This window comes from Nipponia nippon, unplaced genomic scaffold (genome assembly GCF_047370975.1).
Source record: "Nipponia nippon isolate SJK-2023a ecotype South Korea unplaced genomic scaffold, ASM4737097v1 scaffold_11, whole genome shotgun sequence".
Classification (NCBI taxonomy): Eukaryota; Metazoa; Chordata; class Aves; order Pelecaniformes; family Threskiornithidae; genus Nipponia; species Nipponia nippon.
In genome coordinates, this window is record NW_028262302.1 from 26,198,210 (window position 1) to 26,214,263 (window position 16,054).

General features: G+C 48.4%; 1 long non-coding RNA gene across 3 annotated transcripts in view; it reads right to left on the bottom strand.

The window, feature by feature from the left end:
- Positions 1-12,700, bottom strand: part of LOC148056921 (uncharacterized) — a 63,835-nt gene extending 51,135 nt beyond the window's left edge. For 2 of the 3 annotated variants that reach the window (XR_015702198.1, XR_015702197.1), the window contains exons 1-2: positions 12,484-12,700; positions 5,283-5,399 (exon numbers count right to left, since the gene is read on the bottom strand). This is a non-coding gene — a long non-coding RNA (uncharacterized LOC148056921). The remainder of the gene's footprint in view (positions 1-5,282; positions 5,400-12,483) is intronic. The other variant, XR_015702199.1, reaches the window with a different exon arrangement.
- Positions 12,701-16,054: the final 3,354 nt, after the last annotated feature.

Consider the following 16,054-nt stretch of genomic DNA (forward strand, 5'->3'; position numbering starts at 1 on the left):
CATGACCCAACCATGAAAAAATGGTTCTGATTCATTTACATTAAAGATGTGGATATTTTAAGGGGCATAGAAGACCTTCTCTTGTGATTGTTAAATGTCCACAGTGAAGCACACAGAGCATAAGCCACTGGGTCATGAAATGTAGCATTTCTTTCATTCTTATCTCCTTTCTCCAGCTTGCCAGAACACTGCAAGCCATCATATTGATATATAAGCAGCAAAATCTCCCTCCCAGAATGGAAAAAAAAATTCACCTTTAAACAACATTGGTTTTTGCCAGTGAAACGCAGAGCTAGAACTGCAGGAAATGACGCAGGTTATTACAAATACTAAATATGAGTAACCAAAGGATAACAAGAAAGTGCAGCCGTGAGCATCGTCTCGATAATTTGTGGCAAGCTGTGTGGTGCCATAGGGAAGTTAACATAGCTGGCACGGGGATGCACAGATCTGAGTTTTCCAGGCAAGCTGAATTGAAATCAAACAGGATGGAGAAAACAGGTTGTTCTGCAACCAGACTTCAGACTCAGTTCCTCAATTAGCTTTCTGATGAAGCATTGCCTTTACTTTGAACCCACTCCTGGGGGAACTGGCATACAGCTGATGTATCCTATGTGCAGACCGCTCTCGCGTGCTGGAAATGCCTATGTACAAGCAAGGCAGATCAGAGGGAGAAAATTACGGTCTCAGCCTCCCACTCCCAGCCCTGTCAGCTCACTTCTGCCTCCCACTCACTGTGCAAAGCCTCTGGCCCAACTTTTCTTGCACTATGCCTGAGCAGTCGGCAAAGGCTTCGCTGCCACAAGTGCTGTCTGGGTCAAGGGATCGCTCCCCTCAAACTCACACGTACTTCCCACAGACCTTGGAGAAAACGGGCATCTGGTCTTGAAAGTCAATGACAGGCACTAAAAACACCTTCAGGAGGGGTGTCCGGCTGACAGCAGAACCGGCAGCTGCGGGAGGCACAGCAAATCACAGCAGCGGAGGGACCTGTCCCCAGTCTGGGACATCAGGGACCCATTATTGAGACCTAATAATATAGTATCTACGCACGAAGTGATCAGTCGTGTTCTGCCAACCATCACGCACTGCAGTCTATCTTTATAAATTAGCCTCTATTTCCCCTTTTGTAAGGAAAGAGGAGGAGGAGAGTCTCTAGCCCATTCCCACATATAGGAGAAGAAATCCTATATTATTAATATGGTCATCCGTCATGCTGCCTGCTCGCTCTGTAAGAAATGCACTCCTTTTAACACAGAAATCAATCCTTTCCTATGGAAAGGAAACAAATGTAATCACTACTAAGTATCACTAGTCCTTCTTGGCTTTTGTATCTGGGGCCCTGAACATCTTGATATTCTTCATGGATTTTCAGTGCTGACCAAAAGTTGAACTCACTGCAAGTGAAATTTCTGGAGGAAGCTGGGAGTGTCCCATCTGAAAGCTATAAAGAGCTCCATGAAAAACAACAGAAAACACTCATACGTCTGCAACAGATTTATTTGTTGGATTAAGGAAGTCTTCCCTAAAGTTGCATTTTATGTCCCAAACTCAGGAAAGCATCCCCAACCAGGATATCACTCAAACACATGATTAATTTTAAAGGACACATGCCAAATACATGAGATGTTGGCCAGCTCCAACCTGCACAATACGTTCACCATGCGCTATGTGTCATATTCTCCAGAACTATATTTTCATTCCATGAACTATTTTTCTTGCATTCCTGAGTGCAAAGACCATCAACCTGGTGCAACCAGAGCAGCAGCATCTGTCTGGCTGTGTGGGCAACCAGCAGCAATGATGCTGAGGGGCAAATACCGTGGACTCCCTCCTTTCAGATGGAAGTCAGAAGTCATCCATCCTTCCCATCCCACACAGTGAGTCTGAGTCAGTACTCCCAAATTTCTGCTTTGCCCCCGCATGGTTCCTCTGAATCTCAAAGGGGAATCTCACTCCTACCAACCTCTCTGAGCTCACCAGAGAGTGTTCTGCTCACTGCAAACACCCCAGTCCATGCACTGTGCCCACAGGGGAATTTGGCTGCAAATTCTCCATCTGCAGCATAGCTCAAATGTCTTTGCTGAACAAAGACCCCCAAAAAAGAAGAATTTAACCAGCTATCTAAAGAAAGAACCCACCAACATCAAAACCCAGGAAGCTGCCCTTTAGCCACCGAGACAATCTCGCTGATAGACTTGATTTTTCTCACCCCAGCCGGGAGTAATGTTTTCTCTCCTTTTTTTTTTTTTTTTTTTCCATTTGCTGAATGTGTTCATTCTATGGAGGTTTTTTTTAAAAAAAAAAAAAGACAACAGACGTTCATGGCTCCCAGCTGTCAAAAGCCACAAAATGCCTGAGGCTGTCTGTCTTCTTGCAAATGCTGAATCCATTTTCCTGTAGTATATGTTCTCATTAATCAAGTTTCAGACTCGACTCAGTCTATATCATTGCCCATAAGCCAAGAGAAACACTTTAGGGACAGTAATGTAACGTAGCATTGCCAAACCTACCATGGCATTGTCGGACACAAACGCGTCACCTGGGCTCTTCTCCCACTGAAGTCAGTAGGAGGTTTTTATTTTAACGTGGCTCAATTCAAAGTCAGGATCAACGACTGAGGAATAGAGGTAATGTCTACAGATTGGAGGACTGTTTCTCTGAACGTCGTTACCAGAAAAAAGCATAGTCCCAGACCCATCAAAATGAAATACTTGTGGTGAGTTGATTTAACTCCGTCCCAGCAAGACCTAATATAATAGTGCTTAATTTCCACTGAACCACTAGACATAGGCCTGGCTGGTGACTGGTGGTGTCCCCAAGCTCCTGTTGCTGAAGTCCGGAGAGCAAACAGGGTCCTGGGACGTGGATATGTGTGGCGTGCCAAGAGGGAGAACAGCCCATTCACCATTTGTTCCTGGAAAAACATATCTATGCCTGGAGTTCTCACTTAAAAAAAAAAGTTGAAAAGCTGCAAATGCTTCAGGGAAGAGCTCTAATAAAGGGGGAAAGCTGGTCTTGAGTGAGAGGTTAGAAAGTCAATCTGCTCGGCTAATGCAACAGAAATTTCAAAGGTTGAATGCCGGAAGTATTGCAAGAAGAGACATTTTCCAGTTCTGGAGCCTCTCCTGACCAGCAGAGGCAGAATGATGTCACACAGCTTCAGGTTTGGGCTGAAGACACTCAAACTGGAAATCTGGAACTACAGAAATTAAACGGTGGCAATCATGAAGAAGTGGAACGGCCTCGCTGGGGCTGGGCAGAGGCAGTGCAGCTCTGGCACGCGCCGTGCCCGCAAAACCCTCTCATCTTGCTTGCAGCCACGGGGATTGAACAAGTTAAAACTGAGGCCAGTGAAGAGCAAGCAGTGACGTGACCTGCTGCTCACTGCCAACATCACCCACGGGCCCAACCCAGTCAATGTGGGCTGGAGCAATTGGACGTAATTGCCCCTTCTTGACGTTCTCACCTCCAGAGAAGCCACAAAAGGGCCTCCCATGTCTCTGGCAGCAGTAGAGGACCTGGCCCTCATGTAGGAGCCCAGCAGGCTGCTCGCAAGGGTCCTCTCGGCCAACATGAAGGATTACCTTCGCCCTGGTAATGAGATAATTTCATGTCTTGCCCTTCTCTCCTTTAAGTCATGTGGATGGTCAAGGCAGAACGGCTTCACTGTGAAGCATTTGTCACATGTCAATATTCAATTAATGGCTGTGAAAATGTCCATCAGGAGTCTGGTGGCAGCCAAGAAAAGTGAGGCTCTCCACGGGAAGACAAGTGACAGCAGAGGGAAGAAGCAAAAAATATGAGCAGAGCCCTGTATGTGCTCCTGGGAGAAAAACAAGGCCTTTCTCCATCTCATTTCATTCATGAAGATGCTTTTGCTTAGAAGGGTTCTATCTTATCTCATCATTCAGGTCATCTTTTAACTGCTGATAATTTTAATTTCAGCAGGCACTTAATGTGCTAATCAAAACTGATAGCTCTCAGCAGGATGGAAAATCCCAAGCATAGACGTGATTATTTGGCTTCTAAAGAAAAACACTGGTATGTAAAGAAAAAAAAAAAAAACAAACAAATTTTTGTATAGGGATTACTTACTGCTCTCTTCACTCCACATGCTGTTTTATACCCAGGGTTATCCAGGCACACATTACTTCATCTGCTGCATCCCAGAGCAGCAGGAGGGCCACAGCATGGGGCAAACGATAATGGGAGCTCCCTGTTTCTTGTGCGATTAACCACAACTCTTCTGCTTCTCAGAAGTTGACAGCCAGGTCAAAATCCCACATCTGCAACCCCAAGAGGTGCTCACAAGGACTGCACACCTATTCCCTTCAGGAGCAGGGCTTGATGGCAGGTGAGGGTGCAGATGTGGCCCAGAGGTTCAGGACAGTGCAGGCACCACGGGTACAAATTTCCTTTCTTCAGATTCCCATGCCAGCTCTGGGGATGGAGACCCAGCTGAGGAGGTGCCTTCAGCACAGGATCCAGCTCCCCTTCCCCTGCCTTGCTGCAGGTTCCTGTGGGTGGTCTCACAACTAGAGAGAAGAGAAATTTCTCCTCCCCTTCCCCTGAGACTCAGGCTTGTAAAATACAGCCTCTTGGAGAGACCAGCACAATAAATCCTAACCTGCCTGGGTGACACATGGTTGTGTGATATGATCAGTCCTGGAGGGAGGCAATCACTGCCTGACAAAATTAAATTGACGGACTGTAGTGGGTGGGCAGGACGGGGAAACTCCCAAGCAATGGTCCAAGCCTTCCTCCAGCCCCTTCATGCACAGTGGTGCTCCCCAAGCAGGCGAGTGTTTGACAGAGGAGGAGGATGCGGCAAAGACTGCAACCAACTCACCCAAAGCAAAGCAGCCTTTTCTCCAGCCAGGAGCAGGCTTCAGAATTGATCCCAAGACCAAGGGTGACACCTTTGCTCCCTCATAGCCTGGACCTGCAGCATCTCCTGATCAGCAAAGTCCAGACTCCAGGAACTGCTCCATGATCACCCAGGATGGTCCAGATAAGAGAAGCATGAATAAAAATAATAAATTTTTTCCCAGATCCCAAAATAACTCTTGCAGCTATGGTGTCTCTACACTGCCTTCCTCCCCAGTATCACCAGTTCCTGTTGATGGCCAGATCACTGTGCCAAGGCAGCTCATACTTGAAAGCCACACAGCCTCAAGGCACTCAGGAGAAGGAGCATCCCAAAACCAGACAGCAGAACAAGACACCCCATAGCCGGTTCCACTCCAAACCACCCTGGATCCCAACATACCCATACAAACCCCATGCTGCAGGTGGCTTAGAAGATCCACGGGCTCAGTGCAGAGCCCAGGGCATGCGTCAGTGCAAGGTCAAGGACTGGAGCAGCACAGGTCTGGTGAGCAGCCTGGTCTGGTGGTCTAGGATGTGAAAACACCAAGCAGACAGCATTAATCCAGGCGGCATTGACCTGGACTGTTGTCTGCCAAGCAGCACATAGTCCAGCAGCACTGGCCAGCTCATGACAATGGTAAACACTGAAAGCTATGAATTTGTCTCTACAGCCAACCCCTTACACCCAGCGCGTGGCATCCCTGCCTGCTCATGCTTGGCCTCAGGCCTGCTATGCAGCCATCCTTGGGAGGGTCCACCAGCACTCTCTGAGATAGTTTTCATGGAGATAGGCAGAGAAAAAATGGCCACTTCTGCAGCATTTTATTCTTCTCTGTCTACCTGCCAACAGCAAATTGGGAACTCAGTGCTGACGCAGCAGCGCACAAGCACATCCATGGTATAAGTGAGTTTTGAGATGCTCAGCTGGCAACCTCTTTGTGGAAATAATACAATTCCTTATCAGCCTGGGTCCTCTTGTGTTTAGTCTTTCAAAGAAATCCAATTAACCTGCTTCCCTTTGTACTTAGTATGTCTAATGCCAAAGAGCATCACCTGGAGGACCTTTTATAGGCACAATAAATGCCATGGTAACTGCAAAGATATTTGGAAGAAATCCCAGCTGTGGCCTCCAGACTGCAAGTCCAGGAGACATTTCCCACATCGCAATTTCTCTCTTTCAGTATCCTCCATTTCTGGGGAAGTATTGACTAAGTGCTAAGCCTCCAGACTGAATTTCTGATTCGACCCCTTGAAAGAGCAAGAACCCATCATTTCAATTTATCTGGAAATGCTTGTACAGAAACGCTGATCACTGTGATTAATTGTCACATCTGCAGGAGCATCCTGTTCAGGGAAAAATTAGACTCAGTTCTACATGGCTTATTTACGACCCAGCTGCTCCAGCCATTAAAATCGCCCTGAATATCTGCTTTCCCCGCCACAGTTTGAAAAAGCAGATTAGACCCTGAAATCACAAGCCCCCGTGTTTTCCAGCTCAGTACAGCTCATTGCAAAATAAAGGCCTTGCCTCAATAAATAGCACTGTTAAGGGCACTCCTACTAGAATGAGCCTTCCCTCGTAATGCTTCGACTCTGGGAAGAGCCTGTTCTGAGCACTGAAGAAATCCATCAGAAGTAACCTTGGAATTTGTATGTTTATATCTATGTCGCTGTGGAAACACTGTAGGAGAGAGTTGTTGTTTGTTTTGCAAGGCAAATAATAGAAAATCTATTATATTCTTCGATATTCCAAGGCTTCCTTCCTCTCCTGTTTCAAGCAAAGGGCTCTCGCCCAAGCTGCATTTTTTTATAAACGCCTCCCCTGCCCCAGCATAGAGCAATCCTGTGTTGAGCACATTCCTTGGCGTCCTCACCCCTAATTGCTCTCAGGCTGTTGCAACACTTCTCATGTTCCAGGCTGGATGCAACGACCCAAGGGTTGACTTGGCTTTGGAGGAGGCTGGGATGACCCCCGGCCTTGCTGAATCCACACTCCCGATGGGGTGTCTGAGAGACACGCAAGGAGCCTGGTTGAGAGATGAATCACCTGTCGCTTGGGATGAAATAGATTCTCTTCTCTACAGCTTGCAAGAGATATTGCTGAGATAGCTGCAGTCAGCAGAGAGGCCAGAGAGCACAGTGCAAAGCATCTACCGAGGCATGTCTCTGGTTGGATCCTCATGCAAATGAGTGCCCCAAAACTATCCACAGGAATAACCTAGCTTAACTTTCTCATTTTCAGAGCTTCCCTCTTTTCTCCTCACTGCTCCTGCTCTTCTCCCCACCTCCTTTGCACCACTGCTGGGAGGGCTCCCTGCTGCCTCCTTCTATCTGGTTTCCTTTCAAACCTGCAGCCCAGCCTCAAAGGGGTGATGCCTGAGATGCACTGACTGAGCTGTTCTGCCCAACAAGTCACCGTACTGCCCCACCGCCAGAAAGATGTCTTCCCAGCAGAGCAAGCCTCCTTTGCATCTCTGCTTTCCCCATCCTTCCCAGCCCATCAAGGAGTCAGGACCCCTGCAACGGGAGCAGACAGAGACTCCGTCCCGCTGCCAACTCAGGCGTTCGCTGGCATTTGAATAACCTCCTGCCTGGCACAGAAAAACCTCAAGCCAAACCTCTGTAGGGCAGTGATCAGCTCACAGACACCCACGCCAGAAACCCCTCGCAAAACCCCATTACAAACTGTCTACTGCTTACGTCGCGTCAAAATTTCTTTCCCAAGTACCTGCACAGCACCAAGCATGCCAATCCCAGCCAGAGCCTCGAGCGCCACTGTAATGTTAATAATAGGCACAACCTATTAGCGCAACCCAGCTATTGCATATTGCTGCACACACAAGCTTGCCTTTAATGATGTCTGTGTACACAAGCTGTTATTCCCTGCAGCAACCCCAGTGAACAGAGTAACCTGGGGCAGTACGACCTGCTAGTCTAAAGTGGGGTTAAGTAGCTGGTGATAAACTATCACCACCATAATCGAAACCCACACATGCAGCGCCAGATGTATTCAGCATCCTGCAAGCAAAGGCTCCAGGCAAGCATTTAGTGACGTGTGAGCCAAAAGGTTTTCCCAGAAATAGGCTGAGCCTGGCTTAAGGCTTGGGAAGGGAACTGCTCCTTGTGGTAGGACTGCCCTCCAAGTGAGTGCATGGGACAACACCAGAAAAGGGGCATGGGACTGGCATTGTTCTCCATCAGTAATGCAGGACCAGAGGCTCCCTGCTGCGAAAACACCCAAGCAAGTTGTGGGGAGGAGAGTTGCTCCATCAAAGGGGATTTTCCAGACCATCTGTTGTAGCCACACTGTCAGCCTCACCCATGAAGGAGGCAGGCCCCAGGACTAGACACTTCCCACTGCTGTTGTGTTCGTTAGGAGGAAAAGTGTTGTTAAGTGGTGGTTAGTGATCAGCCAGGAGGCAAGGGGCGGCCCAGAGAAAGGCTTTCCTGTGACGCAGGGGTGCGACCACATTGGGGGCTCTGGATTCCTGCCATTGCCACTTTGCACAACTCCCTTTGTAGTCAGATACCAGACGGTGATGCTCACCAGGAACATTTATAGCCACAACATTTGCACGTGGCTTCTGCCCCTGGTTGCAACATGGGTGAGGAAGGAAATAATCCTGGGAGAAACCTGCAGTTTTTCAGGGGCAACAGAGGCAGCAGGGACCCCCATGCCCATGCTGGATATTATCGTTTGTCTCATGCTGCCGATACAGCACATGCTCTGCCACTTCTGCATTTAATGGGAATGAGATACAAAGGATACATGAGGGATTAGAGAGACGAGTCCATTCCTGTGCCCATTGCATCTGTGCTGCGGCAGGAGAACCAGGGCATGTGCGTGTGCAAGGGCACAGATGGGCGTAGCTGATTTCATCCATGCAACGCGTAGAGCTGTGGCATTAGGCTGCCAGTCCGTAAGGCTGCCGGACACCTCCCAGTCACAAACCCTGTTTTCATGTGCCCTGGATGGTGCTCCCTGCACATGGCATCTCCCTGAGGTGGGGAGGAAAACTGTTGGTTATTGCAGACAATGATTCACCTGCTTCATACACAGGATTGGGAAAACTGCCTGATTTAACCCACCGTAAGGCACTCTGATGGCCTTTTCTTTGGCCTTCCCTGCTGCAGGAAGCAAGGGGTGAGAAATGAGTGAGTCTCCGTAGCAGGAATGAGCCTCTGCTCAAATTCGATGACAATTATTTTTTCCCTTTTTAACCCTGTTCAGGAAAACATAAGCATATGGAGGAAAGGAAAACCTGGATTTGGGTAGGATGCAATGGCAGGACCAGGCAAAGAAAGCATGAGTGGGAGACAGGTCGCCCCAGGCAGACCTAGGGGAAAAGCATGGGCAGGGAGAGGCAATTAGAGTTGCCTGAGCAAAGTCACTTCTGATATTCCCCAGCTTTACAGTACTTGGCTTGGCAAGCATGTCATCCTGTGTGCAAGAGCCTCCAAAATAGAAGGTACAGGAGCTGTTTTGATGGGACGTGTTGGGAGCAAGACACCAGGGTGGGGATCAGGAGTCAGTCAAATCATATAAATCAATGGGATTTCAGAGACTGATCTCAAGGCTTTTGGGGGTACTTAAGTGTCGTTGCAGATCTGGGACCCTCTCTGCTTTGGACCTCTCTGCACAGGTTAAGGCCAGCAGCATTTTCTTGATGCATAATAAATTGATTAATTCTCACCAGGAGTAGAGATAATGTGCTACTAATGTCCTTAGGTATGGGTACCTTCATGGACATTTAACATACACCCTCCTTTCTGCATTAAAAAAAAACCAAAACCAAAACACTTATGGAAAATCTTTTGCAGAGCCATAAGACCAGCTCCCTAAACACTGCATCCCTTTGCAATCATGCATTTCCTCCCCCTTTCCAGCTTCAGTTTGTAAACTATTTGAATGCTGATGGTTTTTAAATAGCTCCCAATGAGGATTTTGCATACAGGGAACGGCAGAGAAAGAAAAAAAAAAAAAAATCTGTGGGTTGGAGATTTATGTAAACACAAATTCCCTGCAACAGCAAGTTCCTCACTGCATGTCGCTCCTTTTACACAAACACACCATCAGATAAAGGAATGTACGTGATTCATTCACTGCCCTCTGATGTGGTGGAGCTCTTGAATGAAATGTTTAAGGTATCCTGCTTCACTATGCTGCTTAAAATCAGACTCATAGGACTTACAGGCTGAGGTGGCATGGCAAAAGGCAGGCTGAGTTTCTAGCAGGCATAGAGTTGTACAAAACAGATTGCTCCATGGGTGCTAAAACCTCTCGTGGGGGCTAGAAAAGAGGTTTTGTTTAGCTGCACAGAACTGTTGGTGTGTGGAAACTAGGAAGTTATATTTATATCTGCTGGCCTGCTCTGGAAGCTGTTACAGGCTCGATATTCATTGCCAGTGGATGCTTTATCTTTCCTTGCTTGTGCTAGAAATATCGTGGGACCACAATGATGGCAGACTGCTAGATACTGTAGTCATTATTAGACCAAAATAGACGGGTCCTGTCATTCAATAGTGCTGCCGATGCTGCTGAGTTTTCAGTTGCATTTGCTTCTTCTTTCCAGGAAATGGGCCGAAGCTGGTAAAATTGCTAAGCATTTTGGGAGAGAGCTGTGCACACACATGCTTCATGGAGGGCTGGAGTGAGCATAAAAGCACTTGGTGGTGGAGATCCAGGACTCTCTGCAGGGAAGTCCAGTAGCCCCGTTCCTCAGAGGGGAAACTAAAGCCCTGGTGGCGTTGCTTCCAGTCCTATAAGATGCTTACAGTGGGGCTTCAGACCTGTCTGCAGATACCACCCAACTGACCCCACTGTCTGGGATGCACCAAGGATTGTGCTGCTATACCCAAAAGAAGAATTTGACCTCCAAATCCCCAGCCTCTATCTCCTTGCCACAGTCTGCCTAGCCACAGTGGTTACTCATACTCATATGAAACAGAGAGGGTTTCAAGCTGGAGCCCAGAATCCTGTTTTGTCCCCTAAGCCTGTGCAGGAAATGTGGGCAAATGCCCAGTTCCTCCTTCACACCACCAGCAGCCCCACTACGGGTGCACCAGGGAGCTCTTCTCACATTAAGAGATCTCACTCTCCATTAGTTCTCCAAGTGCTAAAACACTAGGGTAGGACTTGTGCAGAGAAAGGAAACCATGGCCCCTGGTATCCCCTCAGTAAAACTCCTTCCTCCTCCCCAAAACCCAGCCCAGATCTTCTGGCCACAGAGACTCTCTGGCACCCACTGAGTCCCCCCTGTCTGCCTGTATTTCAGACAAATTGGGTGAAGGCAATGTCCAAGCACAGGTCTGAGGATTTTTGGTGGGGTTGGTGGGCAGGTTTGCTCCACAGAGCAGGCTAGGATTGGTGCACAGGGTGGATGAACCTTCCTACCTTCCTCTGAGCATGGAGGATCATCCCCCTTGACAAGAGGCAGCGCATCCTTGGTCAGCAATCCAAGCAATGACAGGGAGGGGCTTGGTAGCAGAGCAAAACTGTGCTCTTCAGCAGCCACCAAACACACTTGCCAAGGGAGCTGAAAAAAAGACACTTCAGAAGAAAACATAAAAAACAGGGTTTAGAAGGTCCTGAGTCCTGGCACTGCCTCCGCAGGCCATCTGCTGAAAGCTCCCTCTCCTTTCCTACGGGATGTGTTATTCCCAGCTACTCTCCAAGGACCAAAGAGGAAATTCCCCTGTTTGAACACAGGAGTCCCTGGTTTGCGTAGGGTATCCTGCAACCTTGGAGTTTCCCTACAGAAGCCTGCCCCCGCTTTGCTCCTGACCACAAAGCATTTGCTTTGCATTTAGCAGGAACAACCAGTTTAGTGTTTGAATGAATGATCGGTGTTAATTAGTAGCATTCAAAATTAAAATAAAGGTCAAAAGAGGGTAGGCATTATCAAAGAGCCTTGTTTGCTCAAAGGAAACATTAATGACACTTGTTCAGTGCTTCAAGATAAACTCGTTCAGGCACCAACTTAATGAAGAAATAAATCCTCCTCTCCATGGAACGTCACTACTCCTCAAACACAAACCACACGTCTTTCATCTCAAGGTGTGCCTTTCCCTATCTCTCATCTCTCCTCGCTGTTTCATTTCTCCTCACTCTCGAGATGCCAGTTCCCTTCCCTGAGCAGCAAGATGGGCCCATCATCAGCTCATTGGACTTGGGTTGACAGATTCTTGCTGCAGAGATGTCACCCCAGAGCCACCTACAAAGGCATCTCATTGCCCTTCTTCCAAATCTCATTTGCCATGAAGCAAAGGACAAGGGGAGCACGGGACTTGCATGCACAGGGAGTACAAGGCGGGTGCCTTCAGGACCTCAGTCTCCTCCGGCTGATCCAGACAAGCATAAGCTCCTCTGCCTCTACCCTAACCTGACCTGATGCTCCTGGTTTTTACCTGTTTGGGTAGATGCACCACCAGATCACAAGCTACCTCAGGCAGGTCCGCTTTCCTGCCCCGTGTCTGTGCAGCACCTGGCGCAGTGGGGCCCGGCCAAGGCTCCCGGCCGCACAGGACACGTAGGTCCAGACCCTTCCCAGCTGCCTGCATGTGCTTTGCTGGCACAGAATAAGCCAGAAGCAAATTAACGAAACCACTCACCTAAGAGCTGGGTCACCTTCTGCAGGTGCTTCACTCCATTGACAACAGAGGGAGCCCGAGGATGTCTGTGCTCCAGAGTCAGGCACCTCAGGCAAATTTAGGGTAGGATGAATCCAGGGCTAAACAAATGTTAATACATTCAGAAGCCAGCAGTAGCAGTGTTCAAATATATTTATATATACACAGAGAGAAAGAAGGAGGGAAAGTGCGTGCGCACCCTTTGGCTTCTCCATGACCCCCAAAATGCCATAAATCACTTTCAGCGGGAGAGCAAGATGCAGCAAGATTTGCCTCCTGCCCCAGCTTCCACACTGCCAGAATTACGGGAAACCCTGCCCTGCCATTGGCAGCACAGCGAGGAGGCTGAGGAGCCGGTGGGAGGAAACCAGGGTGCAGGAGCTGGGAGCTTTCAGGCTGCGCCGTGGCCCCTGCGCCAAGAACGCAGCGCTCCAGCTCCCGCTGCTAAAACCACTGAAGGTCGAGGAAGATGATATTTCCATCTTTTGGAAACTAAATACTGGGAACACGCCTACGCAGTCTTTGTCATAATCTCCCGAATTCATTTAGAAGTAAAGAACAGGCAGAGGTCAAACTTTTCCTGGCTTAATAGAAATGCTATCAAAATTTAACCTCGTCCCTGCCGGCAGTGCATAGATCTCCCATTCCCAACAAAGACAGGGCCACAGTATTCACGTGCATGATGAACATGTGCTTGTCTTTGCAGCAGTGTCATTTTTCTTCTCCCCCTTCCCCGCGTGCGCAGGCAATGCAGACAGCAATATTTCCAATACCGGCAAGGACAAGCAGACTCGGTTGCATGACAACCATCTGTGGAGAGATGCAGTCTTGCATCCCGCGTCCCATTCAGCTGCAGACACCCAGCAGAGCTGCTCTGCTGTGCCATGAGCACCCATGCCAGTCTGATGCTGCTTCACCCCATCTCACATGCTAGAGGAGAAGAGGCATGAAAGACGGGCTTCCAGGGCACCAGATGGGCACCTGTCAGCAGCCATACATCAAGAGATCAGCGCTTTGGATTGTGCATTACCAAAAAAAAAAAAACCAGGAAAAAAAAAGGAAAAAAAAGGAAAAAAACCACCTTCTGCAAGATTTTCAAACACATGATTCTCAGATGCTATGTGAAAAAATAAATTGGCAGCTCTCCCCCTTTTTTCTGGGCAGGAGCGAAACAGCCTGGTATCCCACATTTATCACAGCACCCCTCACCATTTTGGAAAAACAGCAAAGAAGGGTTCATTTCTCTGAGTTATTTCCCTCTGACATTTCAGGGGAGCAGCAGGCAGCTGCATATGGACAGTCAACCTGGAGAGCAGGAGAAGCATATTGGTGAAAAGTTGAACTCTGCAGCTCAGCACCGTCACTTCCCAAAAGGCTGGGAGTTAATTCTGATCTACAGGTTGGTGGCCATGAGGTCCCAAGCCCTAGAAATCGATAGCAGACTCCAAATGTGAGACATCAGATAGCAATGAGGCGAAGATGCTCAAGTAACTTTATCCTGCCTAGCAGACCTCTATGTCAAGGCTGTTTGCTCCAGCCCAGCTGTCTCTCAGCTCAGGAGCCATACGGCTGGTAGGACTTCAGAGAGGGAGATCAAATTCAGAGGCTGCAAAGCATGTGGTTGGTTGCTTTCCACGTCCCTGCTCAACTTTTGGCCTCCTACTTTCGTAATGAATTTCTCGGAGGTTCTCAGCATTGCTTGCTTGTTTGCAGACTGCACTTCCAGCTACAAAAATAGCACAGACACTAAAATGATCTTCAGGAATCAGATAAGAGCTCCTCCCAGGAGGAAGAAAAAGATTTCTTTCTTCTCTTTTCTTTTTTTATTCTCTGTATTCAAGAAGGCTGATGTGTTACAATTATAGATTGTGATTTCCATCCCAAAGTGCTTTGCAAGAGCTCCGCCAGCACCTCTGTGCAGAGCTGGCAGCAGGCACTGCTGGGATGAGCTGTGCAGCCTCACAGAGGAGCGCAGCCCGCCCGAGCTGCTCACACAAACTGTCGAAATATCCACACAGAATAACTGCAATAGACCTTCTGGTGTAGAAATAGCCAAAGACAACAGACAACATTGTTTTCTGGCATTACTTGCCCCTAAAATGCAGCTCAGAGAGAAAAATGCATAGGTAAAACCTCTGTCACATCACAGGTTTCTGTGGTCTTGGGCCAGTCATTTTCGCCGCTGAGGTTTGCCAAGGAAAGCCTGAGGGAGCCTCCCACATTTCCCCCCATTTCTAGCTGGTCACCCCATTCCTTCCTCCCTGGGTTTGATGCTCACCAGACTCTTCCCCAAGCCACCTCGGCTCATTAACTCGGGACAAGAGCCTGGGCCCTTGTTGGGCTGGTGTTCTCCCATCCTCGTGAGTTATATCAGTTCTCAGAGGGGTCCCACCAGTCCTGGAGCCAGGGTGAGACAAGCCCTGGGAAAATGAGGATGGGAGATGGGAGGGAAGGGAATCTGGGATTTCCGCTGGTCCTTCTTCCCGCTCACTGCTTTTCATGGAAACACATTTGAAACCTTTTTCTTCTCTAGAATGAGAGCTTTATAACTCCCTTATCTGCATATAGTTACTGATAAGCACTCTGATATATATGTCCAGTCACGCTGTGCGCTCTGTGTGCACAGAAACAGATACCCACAAGCCCCCCCAAAAGAGCCTTTAAATGCTACATAAACACAAATAAATAAATACAATACAGCAAATGGGGCCATAAGGGACCTCGAATGGTCTCCTAGTTCATCCCCCAAGGCAGGGTCAGATTACAGGTTATTGCCCAACGTAGTGCTAAAAATATCTATTGGCTGAAATTCCAGTCTGCCTGGGCAACTGCTTCCCGAACTCTCTCCTTTTCACCCTTCAAAGCTTTTCCTGGACTTAGATGTGCCTCACTACAGTTTAAGCCCAGGCACTTTCCTGTCCCCGGCAGACGCACGGAACAGTTCATTCCCATCCTGCTCACAGCACACATCTGGAGACAGTTACGTCTCCCACTCAGGCTCTGCTGCATTTGCGTCTCTTTTCTAGACAAACAGTGGCAGTCTGTTCAGGAAAAAACAAAGAGTCAGTGGTTGGCCATAATGCACAAAGCAGAGCTGGTGATGGTGCTGGAAGGAGAAGATGATACGGCTTATTTGCTGGTGAACTGGTGGTAGCAAGAAAATAGGACAGGTCTCAGCAGGGGCACCGGGCCAGGCACTATGAGACCCCAGCGATATTCTGCAGCATGACTTCGCTGCTGCTAACAGCCCCAGCACCCCACTCCCATCTCCGGGCTGGCACACGTTTGCAAGACCGTGTTTTGCAGCATTTTTCCTTTTTTAATGCTCGTTCAAAGATTTTCAGAAGGTCAGAGAGACATAGCTATAAAAACAGACCAAGCACATACTGGACCAAACCCACGTGCTCCAGCATCAGCCTGAAGATATAACTGGTCTGAATATGGCCTTGTTTCATCATTTGTCGTGGTCCTCACTCAATGCTCCCCCTCCAGTGTGGAGCGTGGCCTCTGCATACGGCAGCACCTTGTGACATGATTCACCTCTACCAAGCAA